Source organism: Acinonyx jubatus, chromosome C2 (genome assembly GCF_027475565.1).
Source record: "Acinonyx jubatus isolate Ajub_Pintada_27869175 chromosome C2, VMU_Ajub_asm_v1.0, whole genome shotgun sequence".
NCBI lineage: Eukaryota > Metazoa > Chordata > Mammalia > Carnivora > Felidae > Acinonyx > Acinonyx jubatus.
Genome location: NC_069384.1, coordinates 132,584,974 through 132,597,130, shown reverse-complemented (window position 1 = coordinate 132,597,130; position 12,157 = coordinate 132,584,974). Strand labels below are relative to the sequence as shown.

At 37.3% G+C, this 12,157-nt stretch overlaps 1 protein-coding gene across 9 annotated transcripts in view; it reads left to right on the top strand.

The window, feature by feature from the left end:
- TBC1D5 (TBC1 domain family member 5) overlaps nucleotides 1-12,157 on the top strand; it is a 530,924-nt gene that overhangs the window by 101,818 nt on the left and 416,949 nt on the right. For 2 of the 9 annotated variants that reach the window (XM_027061906.2, XM_027061905.2), the window contains exon 3: nucleotides 7,306-7,525. The exons of the other annotated variants lie outside the window; for them this stretch is intronic. The gene's annotated coding sequence lies outside the window, so the exon portion shown is untranslated. The remainder of the gene's footprint in view (nucleotides 1-7,305; nucleotides 7,526-12,157) is intronic. 9 annotated transcript variants of the gene reach the window in all.

Sequence of the window (12,157 nt, the reverse complement as noted above, 5' to 3'; positions counted from 1 at the left end):
TTTAGGCTCTGAGCTGTCAGTACAGAGCCTGATGGGGGATTGAACCCATGAACTGCAAGATCATGACCCGAGTCGAAGTTGGGCACCCAACCCACTGAGCCACCCAGGTGCCCCAAAAATATTTTTAAAAGGAACATTTCCTAAACTCAAAACTATCAGAACTTCTTAGTTAATATTCTAAAGCTGTCTTTTGTAGGAAAACAAGTTTAAAGAAGAATACATTATTGGACACATTATTATTTTAACTTTAAGTGTTTCTTCCAGTGGCTTGAACAACATCATGTATTTCATAAGATTGTTTGAGATTCTAGTAACTATAGAAAGTTAATGTTAAAAGAATGGCAAAGTATGCATTGAAACAAAAAATTATTGTATTTGCAAATATAAAATCATAATTGACATAAATGTTATAGTTAGGAACATTATGAATGTAAATATGCCTTCTCTGTTCTCAGTCCTGTAATGCCATTCTTTGTCCAGTGGGAGATGAAGAGTGATGTTGAGACTGCTGTTTAACCTATTATAACAGCTTTAAAAAAATTAAATAGCGTTGATGTAAATATGAGGAGGGAAAAGAGTATTTATCTCCATTAAGTGACATAAAAAGCCACGGTAAGAATAACAGGCGGATGGGTGTGCATTAAGCAGTGAAATCTCTAAATTCAGATGCTAATTATAAGCACAAGGACAATTGCCTCCCACATACTTAACTGTTGTATATTTTCTTTAGTCAAAGTGTAATTCAGAGTTTGTGAAGTGCTGAATATGGCTTTTAGTTTTTCATCCCCCTTAACATACATGTTAAAAAAGAAAAAAAACCAATAGAACCACTTCTGCTGGACTGTGATTTTGGCCGATATAGATAGAATATTAAACCAAATGCTACCAAGATCATTCACGTGATTGCTCTTGGATCGTCTTTATTGAGTGCCTTACCTACTTCCCACTATCAAAAAGCAGATATTTAGTAGTAAAGTTAAAATTATTTAAGTATATTTGAGCACAAATTCCTTGCTGTGGTGTCCCAAGGACTAATTTAAGGCTTAGATTGTGAAAAGATGTATTGGTACTGGCATTAAGAGTATATTTGTTTAGATTATTATCATTTTAAAAATTTATTTTGGTTATGGTCTCTGGCATCATGTCTTTAAAGTACAATACTGTTTTTTTTCTTCCATTATCTGAGAAAAAGAAATTTCCTCTGCATTTTCTACAGTAAATAGAAAATTTTCACCACTTTCATGGTGGTTTTGTAATGTGTTCATCAGTTGTTGAAAGGGTACAGAGTACGGAAACCCTGTTCTGAGAAGGGAGATTGCTTTTAAGTGTAGAATAGCAGGGAAAATGTTAAGAGTCTTAAATTATTTTTAAAACTTTGTTTTTAGAAATAGAAGTACAAAAAACCTTTTTGTAATTTTGCCACTTTTTTTATTCTTAGGTATGCTTTTTATTTAGCTTTTAGTAACTTGTAATTTAAGATCTCAGTTATTAGGTGTATTTCTGCATTTTATATATCGCTCCCAGATGCTACAGTATTAGTTTTTATCACTGCATATTTTATGAAATGTCAGCCTTCTGTTGGCTGTTCACGCAGCATTGTTAGTGATCAAAGACACAACATAAAGGAGAAGAATCTAAACAGTTGGCTTATCTTTGTCCTTCATTGTGACAAAAATACTATAAAATCACTTTATTATAAAAAGTAAAGGCATCATCTAACATGCAGTGAAAGGATAAATGTCATTGCTTTTGAGTGAAATAAAATCTTAAATATTTAATATCAAGAAAACCAGTTATAAAGAGAAATAATTTCTTATTTCACAAAGTTTTCCTTGGTGAGGAATGAGGGTAATATGTTGTATGTAATATTATAATACTTTGCTAATTGACAGTATTGTGCCTAGAAGAAGCCACACGGTTTTTTGACAACATAAGAGGTTATTCGGTTTAAACCGAATAATTTTGTTACTCAAAATATATTTTAGAAAAGTGGTTATTATAGTTTTAGTATGTGCATTATCTAAGTTGTATGTAATCTGGTTTATTATTTTCTCGAGTTGACTGACTTTGTAGTTTAAAACTTTATTCCACAGATTTAAAAATCCTTTTTTCTCTGTCTGGGTCAGTGATTTCAATATCAAGATAAAAGTATAGAACGGGAAAATATTCTCAAAGCCTGAAAGAAAATCTGTAAGAATAAAAATCTTGAATGATTTTGATCAGCTGTTGTGTATGCCCACCACAGCAGTTGGTTCAATCAATTTTATGTTTTGGGATGGTTTTATTAAAATGAGCTGCTGCTTTCAGTAAATCATTGAGAAAGATGCTGGCTTTATACATGTCTCTTTTTTGGTGGAGGCAGGGCAGTAATAGTTTCTCTTTGCAGCCTTGTAAGTCAGTGAGTCAGTGAGGTTGGGGGCAATCTGTCCACCATAGGAGTCAGTATGTTTCTGTGTCATCACTGTGGGCCTTTGGAAATAGAAGTAGAATGAGGATTTAGACCAAAACGTGATTATTTTACATGCACTTTTATGACTTTTGGCAGAAAGCTGCCATTTCTAGGAAAAATAATTGTCAGCAGGTAATAATGATTTTAGTATCTTTTTATTGTATACAATTTCTCTTTTTATAAATGAGTGAAAGCTTGTTTTCATATGGGAGAATTAGACCTTTGAAAAGCAGTTTGAAAGACAGAGCTGTTGGATACTTGTAATTTAGGGGCCTCCACTTGTTGTCCTGTGGTGCCCGAAACCCTCACCCAAAGTGTGGTCCATAGTTCAAAGGCAGTGGTGTTACCTGATAGCTTGCTGAAAATGCCGAATATTGGGCTCAATCCCATGCCTACTAAGTCAACATCTGCTTTGTTTTTAAGTTTATTTATTTATTTGGAGGTGGGGAGGGGCAGAGAGAGAGTCTCAAGCAGGCTCCATGCTCAGCACAGAGCCCACCGTGGGGCTCAGTCTCGGAAATCATGAGATCGTGACTTGAGCTGAAATCAAAAGTCGGATGCTTAACTGACTGAGCCACCCAGGCACCCCTCAACATCTGCATTTTCATCAAATTTTCATTTGTACGCCCATTAAAATTTGAGAAGCACTACTATATGCTTCTCAGGCAAAGCCTCTCATTTGCTCAGTGTATGTATGTTTTAATCGTGGGATGCTGATAGTGGAGTTGGTCATGTGCAGCGGGAGAGTTGGAGGAGGCAGTGTTAAACTCACATCAGAATTGGAGTTGGATCCTGAAGAAGGCAAATATTTAATCTAGATCTCACAGGGATTTAGTCTATAAGTAATTACAATTAGAATCAATTGCTACTTTGTATCATATGTGGGATGCCTCTCGTTACCCTACTAATGGTTAAGCTGGTGGTTTCTTTCTAAGTGTCTTTATCACAGGCCAGATATTCTGATGTTTTCTCCCACTAACAGTGTAGTTGGCATTTCCAAAGTGTATTCTATGGTGTATTTTCCCCAGGAGATTCTCTAAATAAAAAGAGGTCAAATTTTGGAAAGCATCGTATACTTTCTTCCTATCTAGGAGAATCACTGTATACATTGATTTATATTAAAATATCTGAGAACCTGGTGTAGCTTAATTCAATTTTTCCAAATTAACTTGACCATAGCATTTTTCCCCATCCCCCCTTTTAAAAAGACTGCCATTAAAAAAAAGAAATGAAAGACTACCGTTATTATCTTTTCCTTTAGCATATGCAAACTGGCTTGTCTCCAGTATTTATTCTCCTTGATGAAAATAAGAGATGAGGACAACTTTTGAAATTGTCATGGCGTTGCCACTTCAAACAGACTTTCCAGTATTGTTATTTAAGTGCTAAAGGTACTGGTACAACCCTTGTGTGCTGAAGGGGTTGAACGTGGCAGACATTTTTAGGGCTCGAATAACTGAGAAAGCATCTTTTAGAAAGTGAATGTTAACTAGATCCCAGTCAGATTTGGTGGGTAAATGGAAGGGAGGAAACAGAGCATTCCTAATGTTTGCTAGAATGAGGAAAACCATGAGCAATTGAACAAGTTAAACATTTGAGTTCAAGCAGTAAGAAAAAGTAAGTGGCTGGCTTAAAAAATTCTTCTAACTAGGAATAAATTCAGACTTAGAGAAGAGCTGTAGGAGTAGGAAGAGTATATATTCTTTTCCCCAGATTCACCTACTGTTAAGATTTTACTGCATTGGCTTTATCATTCAGATATTTTTCTCTCCCTTCTCCCTCAAATGCCTCCCTCAAACAGTTTTTCCCCCCCGAACCCTTTGAACAGAGATTGCAGAGATTGATGCACCATCCTAAAAGTGTATCAGTGTGTATTTCCTAAGAGTAGGGATATTTTCTTCCATAACTATAGTATAATGAACAGCTTTGGTAAAGTTAACATGGGTATAGTACTGTTATCTAACCTACCATCCATATTCCACATTTGTCAGATGACCCAATAATATTTTTATAGCATTTTCCCTCTTGAATAAGAATCCTGTCTAGGATCAGTTATTGCACTTGGTTGTCATGTCTTTTTAGCCTTCTTTAATCTGAAATGGTTCCATGGTCCTTGAGTTTTATGACACTGACGTTTTTTAATAATATGGTCCTTCATTTGTCTATCACTCTTCATTTTGGATTGTCTCCTGTTTCCTCATGATTAGATTCAGGTTGTATATTCCACCCAGAATACCACGTAGATGATGTTATGTCCTTCTCAGGACATCACATCTGGAGGCATATTGGTGATGGTAATTTTTATCGTTTGGTCAGACTGTTGTCAGATTTCTCTACTCTAGAGTTACAGTTTTTTCTCTTGCAACTAATAAGCAGTCTGTGGGGAAACACTTTAAGATCATGCAAATATCCTGCTCCTCATCAAAATTTCTGCCTAGATTTAGCATCTATTGATGATTCTTCCCTGGTACAGTTCTTTCTATAATGGTTACAAACTGCTGATTTTCCAGTTCCAGCCCTCCTTCCAGTCAACATCAGCATTCTGATGAACGCAAAATCTATGCTGATGGACTGACTGATTTACAGTTGACCCTTGAACATTGTGGGTTTAAACTGTGTGGGTCCACTTATATGTGGATTTTTTCCCCATAAATACAGCACAGTGCTGTAAGTGTATTTTCTCTTCCTTCTGATTTTTGTAATATTTTCTTTTCTCTAGCTTAATTTTAAGAATATAGTGTATAATACATATACAGAATATGTGTTAATCGACTGTTTATGTTATCAGTAAGGCTCTAGTCAACAGTAGGCTATTGGTAATTAAGTTTTTGGGGAGTCAAAGTTAATATGTGGACTTTTGACTCTGTGGGATGTTGGTGCCCTTGACCCTTGCATTGTTCAAGGGTCAACTATATTTATTCATTCAATCATTTATTCATTCAATCATTTATCATTGGTATGAGCTTATGGATATCTATTCTTTTCAATGCTTTATAATTCACTACTGAGTTATAAATTGTCCAGGTTTGGTTGGTGAAAGTAGATAGAAATGTTGACCGAGAAAAGAGGCTGAGCTAAAATAAAACAAAAGCATTTATATGAGGTCTCAGAATTGCAATTCAGGGAACACAGATTTGGGCAGCAGCCCAAATAGTGTCTGTCCCTGCACCCTCCCACCCCCACCCCAGAACAAAAGTCAAGGGTTTTTAAAGACAAAATGGAATGCTTGTATTTTTTTCTTTTAACAAAAAATTTTGATTAATGTTGGCAGCAGAAAATTAATCGTGGCTGAATTTAATTGGTTAAGGCTATCACCAAGCAAAGTTTCTTACTTTAGCAAATTTCAGGCTGAGTCCTTGGAATATTTGCAGTTTGGCCCAGTTCAAAAGTTCATGGTTCTACCTGGTGAAGACATGCGTAAGGCCCATGTCTTTATTAGGCACTTGTCTCTGTTTAAAAACCCCCTGATGTAAGTGACTCCATTTTATTTTACCTTTCTTTTTTTTTTTTTAATGTTTATTTCTTATTTATTTATTAGAGAGAGAGAGAGAGAGAGAGAATGAATGTATGTGGGGAAGGGGCAGAGGTGGGGGGGGAGAGAGAGAGAGAATCCGAAGCAGGCTCTGAGTTATCAGCATAGAGCTCCACGTGGGTCTTGAACTCACAAACCATGAGATCATGACCTGAGCTGAAATCAAGAGTTGGAGGATGCTTAACCGACTGAGCCACCCAGAGGCCCATATTTTACCTTTTACAGCATTCCCCTGTCACATTATTATCTTAAAATTTTTTTTGGTTAATGTTTATTTATTTTTGAGAGAGAGACAGAGTGCGAGCGGGGGAAGGGCAGAAAGAGAGGGAGACACAGAATCCGAAGCAGGCTCCAGGCTCTGAGTCGTGAGCACAGAGCCTGACGCGGGGCTTGAACTCAGAAACCGTGAGATCATGATCTGAGCTGAAGTTGGACGCTTAACTGACTGAGCCATCCAGGCGCCCTACCCATCACATTATTTTTTTAATTTTTAAAAATATTTTTATTTCTGAGCACACAAGCAGGGGAGAGGGGCAGAGAGAGAAAAATCTTACGCAGGCTCAATATTCAGTGCAGAGTCAGATGTGAGGTTCAATCCCCCCATGCGACCTGAGCCAAAATCAAGAGTTGATGCTCAGGGTGCCTGCGTGGCTCATTCAGTTAAGCTCCCAACTCTTGGTTTAAGCTCAGGTCATGATCTCATGGTTCATGAGTTTGAGCCCTATGTCAGGCTCTGCACTGATAGTGTGGAGGCTGCTTGTGAGTCTGTCTCTCTCCCCCTTTCTCTCTGCCCCTCCCTGCCCCCCTCTGCCATAAATAAATAAATAAAAAGAAAGAAAGAAAAGAAACAGAAAGAAAGGGAAAGAAAGAAAAAGAAGGAAAGAAGAAAGAAAAAGAAAGAAAGAAAAAGAGTTGATGCTCAACAGACTAAGCCACCCAGGTGCCCCTCCCCTATCACATTTTTGAGTGGTTTCTTACTTTCCGGCAAAACAGATTGTCACAGAATCTTTATCTTTTCTGTAACAGTTCTGGACAGCCATTTCTCTGAAGAGTCCTGGTTTTAGTGGGGGAATGTTATTAGAGATCAAGATCTGGGCACTATTGTGCTGGTTGCTACTGGATGGTGCTCATCTTTATAGGATCTTGGCTTTTAGGCCATGAGGACAGAAAGAGGACAGAGCTAGGAAATAAGGGTTATATATATATGTACACATGTACCTTGATGGGTAAGTGTATACATACATTCATACTGATAAACATATATTACATACTTTAGAAATCATTAGGTCACACCAGTGTCTCTAATTCTAATCCATCTCCACAGGGTTCTTTCTTGCCTTCCATCTTTCCATATTTGTATGTCTCTTCTTTCATCGTGAGAACATTGGCTTCCGACAGCATCAACACATTAACTTACTTGCGCAGCTCAATAATACATCTGAAATAGTTTCAGAATTGGTTCATTATACCACTAAAATGAACAAATCTACCAAAAAGCATTCAAGATTTGTTTGAAGTACTCTCTCCTCACCCCACTGAATTCTGTGAGTGTATTTAATCAAATGCTGTACTCCTAATTACTTGCATTACTTCTTTCTTCTTTTATCCCTTAAGGATGGATATAGTATTAATTTGAAATACAGTTTAATTCACTCATTTTACTTTGCTGTCAGCTTTTGCATATTTTCCGTCTTTATATCATTGCTAATTTAATTATTTTGAATAGGTAGAAAGTGATGATTTACTTTTCCAAAAGGTCAAGTTTTATGAAAAGGTATACTCAGAAAAGTGTCACTTTATTTCCCTCATTCCACCGCATCCTTTGTTAGGTATCCAACGTTACTGTTTTTTAGTTCATCATTCCTTTTATAAAGATAAGCAGATACATTTTCTTATTTTTTTCCTTATTTCCTCTTTCTTATGAAACACAGCATAGTATATATGTCCTTTTGCAATTTACTTTTTTCATTTATATCTTTAAAAAAATTTTTTTTAATGTTTATTTATTTTTGAGACAGAGAGAGACAGAGCATGAATGGGGGAGGGGCAGAGAGAGAGGGAGACACAGAGTCAGAAGCAGGCTCCAGGCTCTGAGCCATCAGCCCAGAGCCCGACGCGGGGCTTGCACTCACGAACCGTGAGATCGTGACCTGAGCCGAAGTCGGACGCTCAACCGACTGAGCCACCCAGGCGCCCCTATCTATATCTTTTAAAAATCACTCCATATCACCTTATAGAGATCTTCCTCTTTAATTTTTTGCATCCGCTTACTACTTTATTGTGTGTACGTATGTAATGTAGTTTATTCAACCGATCTCTTATACTTGGGCGCTTAAATAATCTCCAGTAGCTTGAAATTGCAAATAATGCGGTAGTGAATAACCTTGTGCCTATGTATTTTCATATTGTTTCAGGTTTATCTTCAGGGTAAATTTCTTGAAGTGGGATTGCTTGCTTTTCAAAGGATAAATGCTTATGTAATTTTATTAGATATATGCCCAGCTCTTCTGTAGCATTTTGCATTTCCACTACTAGTGTATGGGAGTGCCTGTCTTTCCACAGCCTTGCCAACAGAGTAAACTGTAAAACTTCTGAATTTTTCCTGATTTGAAATATGAGAGATGGTGTCTCAGTGTCCATTTAATTTGTTGTGTTTATCTTAGGAGTGGAGTTGAATGTCTTTTCATATGTTTAAGAGCTGCTCTTTATGGGATATTTGGTTTTTTACCCTCAGTTTTGAATGCTCTTTGTAGTGATATCAGCCATTTATATTTATCAGTGATAAGTCTTGCAAAAAAATGTTTTCTCCTCATTTGTCATCTTTCTTTTTCTTTTGCTTGTGTTTTTCTTGTAGTATAAAGGTTTCATATTTGGATTTTAGTTCTAGTAAGGAAGGCTTTTTTTAAATGATTTCCCAGGTTATAGGAGGAATTTAGTGATTCTTTTTTACTTGTATAGTTCCCTTTGTTACATTTAAATCTCTGGTTTATTTGGAGTTGGGTTCAGTGTGAGAAATAGATGGATTTTTTACACCCCCCCCCCCCGCAAATGTGTATCCATTTGTTAAAAAGACCATTCTTGTACCAGTGTTTTGTGATATCACCTTTATGATAGCCGAATCTATTTCTGCACTTTCCTATTCTGTTTCATTGGTCTCTCTGACTATTCATGCAGCAATACCACACTGTTCTCATTACAGAGGCTTTGTCGTGTGTTTTAATTTCTGTGGTATTTTTTTAATTAAAAAATGTTTAATGTGTTTATTATTTATTTTTGAGGGAGACACAGAGTGTGAGTGGGAGAAGGGTTCAGAAAGAAGAGGAGACACAGAATTTGAAGCAGGCTCCGGGCTTCTTGCTGTCAGCACAGAGCCTGTCGTAGGGCTTGAACTCCTGAACGGTGAGATCATGACCTGGGCTGAAGTCACATGCTTAACCGCCTGAGCCTCCCAGGTAGCCCAATGTATGTAGTATGTTTTAACAAGGTTTCCCATATATATTTCTTTTCAGTATTTCCTAGACGTTCTTGAATGTTTCTTTTCTACTTGACCTTCAGTATCAAGTTGTCTAGCTCCACAGAAAAGTCAATCATATTTTTGGGGGGCTCAAATTATATTTATAATTTTATGGTGTATTGATATTGAGATGTCCCAATCAGTGACAAAGTATTTATTTTCAGTTGTTCAGGACTACTGTTGTCTCTTTTAAGAGTGTTTATTTTTCTTTATGTGGGTTTTGAACATTTCAATTTATTCTTATTTAATCTTTTTTACTATTTTACTACTGTTTTAAGTGTGGTTTTCTCATCCATTATATATTCTATCTGGTTTTATTTGTGTATGTCAGTGTTACTGATGTTTTCATGTTTATTTTATATCCTGTTCCCTCGGTAAAATCTTTTGTTCTTGAGTTTTGTCATTGATTTTCTAGGATTTTCCAGGTATTCATCAGGATATCTGCAGATAGTTTTAGTTCTTCTTTGCCAGTTGTTCTCCCTACAATCTTTGTCAGTAATAGTTTTGTTTCTTCTTTTCCAATTCTTGTTTTTTATACTTCTAATGGCTTCCTCTAGTCTTATTTTATCGACTAACATGTCCAGAAAAAAAGTAGTAGTGGTCCTAGTGGGTATCCTTGCCTTATGCCTTACCTTAGTGGGCAGAGTAACACTGAGAGCTAGCAGCGGGAGAAAAGATAGATCTGCGCAAGGTAATAATGCGCAGTTCGAAATGCTTTACAGGCAGTACGTGTATTGTCATATACGGTTCTCTATAGTATTTCTCTTCCCTTTCATGGCTAAATATTTTGAAGGCGTTGTCTCTACCTTTCACCTTCATTGTTTTACCTTCCATTCTCATCCTTTAAACAGCTCCATTCTGGTTTTTCCATTGTTAAAACCAAGGCCGCTGCTGAGACCCCTTTGTTACTCAATCTAATGGATTTATTTTCTCTTTATCTTACTTGCTTGTTTTTCCTCTTAGTGGCTTTCAACATTGCAGACCCTGCCTTCTTCTGAATGTATTTTCTCCCCTTACTTTTTGTTAAATCACATTCTTCTGGTTGTTCTTTTTCAGTCTCCTAGCTCTTTCTTCTCTACTTGGTTTCTCACTGCCTCTTCTTTCTGACATCCTGGGCTGCCTCTTTCAAAATTCTATTCTGTCTTCTTTTTGGACTATGTTAGTTTTCTAAGCAAACTTGTGGCCTAAGTTATCATCTATATTACAGCTATTCTGAGACTAACATTCTTTTTTCAGTTTTAAGTTTATTTATTTATTGGGCACCTGGGTGGTTCAGTCGGTTAAGCGTCCGACTTCGGCTCAGGTCATGATCTCACAGTTCGTGAGTTCGACCCGCCTCAGGCTCTGTGCTGACATTTCAGGGCCTAGAGCCTGCTTCGGATTCTGTGTCTCCCTCCCCTCAGCTCCTCCCCTGCTCACACTCTGTCTCTCTCTCAACATAAACAAAGATTAAAAGAAAAGTTTATTTATTTATTTTGAGAAGGAGGGAGAGAGCGAGAGCGAGCAGGGGAGGGGCAGAGATAGAGGGGGAGAGAGAGAGAGAATCCCAAGCAAGCTCGGCATCAGCATGGAGCCCAATATAGGGTTTAGACTCATGAACTGTGAGATCATGACCTGAGCTGAAGTCAGACACTTCCCTGCCTGAGACACACAGGTACCCAATGAGAGTAAAATTTCTACTCTACATCTGTCTTCTGAGATGGAGATCTACATGTTCACCTGCCAACCTGGTATCAGTGTCCACTTTGGGATGTCAAAGTCACTTCACCGTATAAGTTCTAACCCTCTCCTCAAATGCTCCCAGTTGTAAGTGACCAGTACCGTGTATCTTACTGTATAAAGTAGAAACCTGAGGATCATCCTGATTCTTGTTTGTCACTCATCTTTATCCATTGTATTGTCAGGTTTTGTTGAATTTATGTCTCTACTCCTTCCAGTTTGCTCTAGCCTAAAGGAAAGGTAGACCCTGTCAACCAGAAGAAACGTCATGAGTAAAGAATAGAGATGTTATATTTGGTAGAATACATAAAGTAAGATTAGAAGTAAGGTGAAGGATACCACTTGCAGTCATAAGAAATTTGGGTAGTCATTGGGTGAGATGATTAGATTACTTTGCAGGACATAGTAAGTCTGAAAAAAGGAAGGGAAGGGACTGCAGGTGGGAGACTAGTTAGGAAGCTAACAGCTTTAGCAGCTTTGTTAAGAGATACTAAGTGCTTATATTAAAGTATGACACTGGAGAATAAAACGAGACAGATTTGATAGATACCACATTGCTACTCAGTAAAATAGAGCAACAACATGGATCTGAAGATACGAAACAAAATTATCAAACTCTCAAGATTTCCTTAGAAGGCGATGAAGGTGGGGGCACCTGGGTGGCTCAGTCGGTTGAGCGTCCAACTTTGGCTCAGGTCACGATCTCACGGTTTGTGAGTTTGAGTCGCATGTCGGGCTCTGTGCTGACAGCTCAGAGCCTGGAACCTGCTTTGGATTCTGTGTCTCCCTCAAAAATGAATAAACCTTAAAAAAAAGTTTAATAAAAAAAAAATAAAGAAGGTGATGAAGGGTGGAGTAGTAGAAAGTTTTGGAGAAACATAATGAGTTCTGTGATAAAGTATGCATAAGGTGTTGATACGGACTATCAATCAGGTGGAGAAAA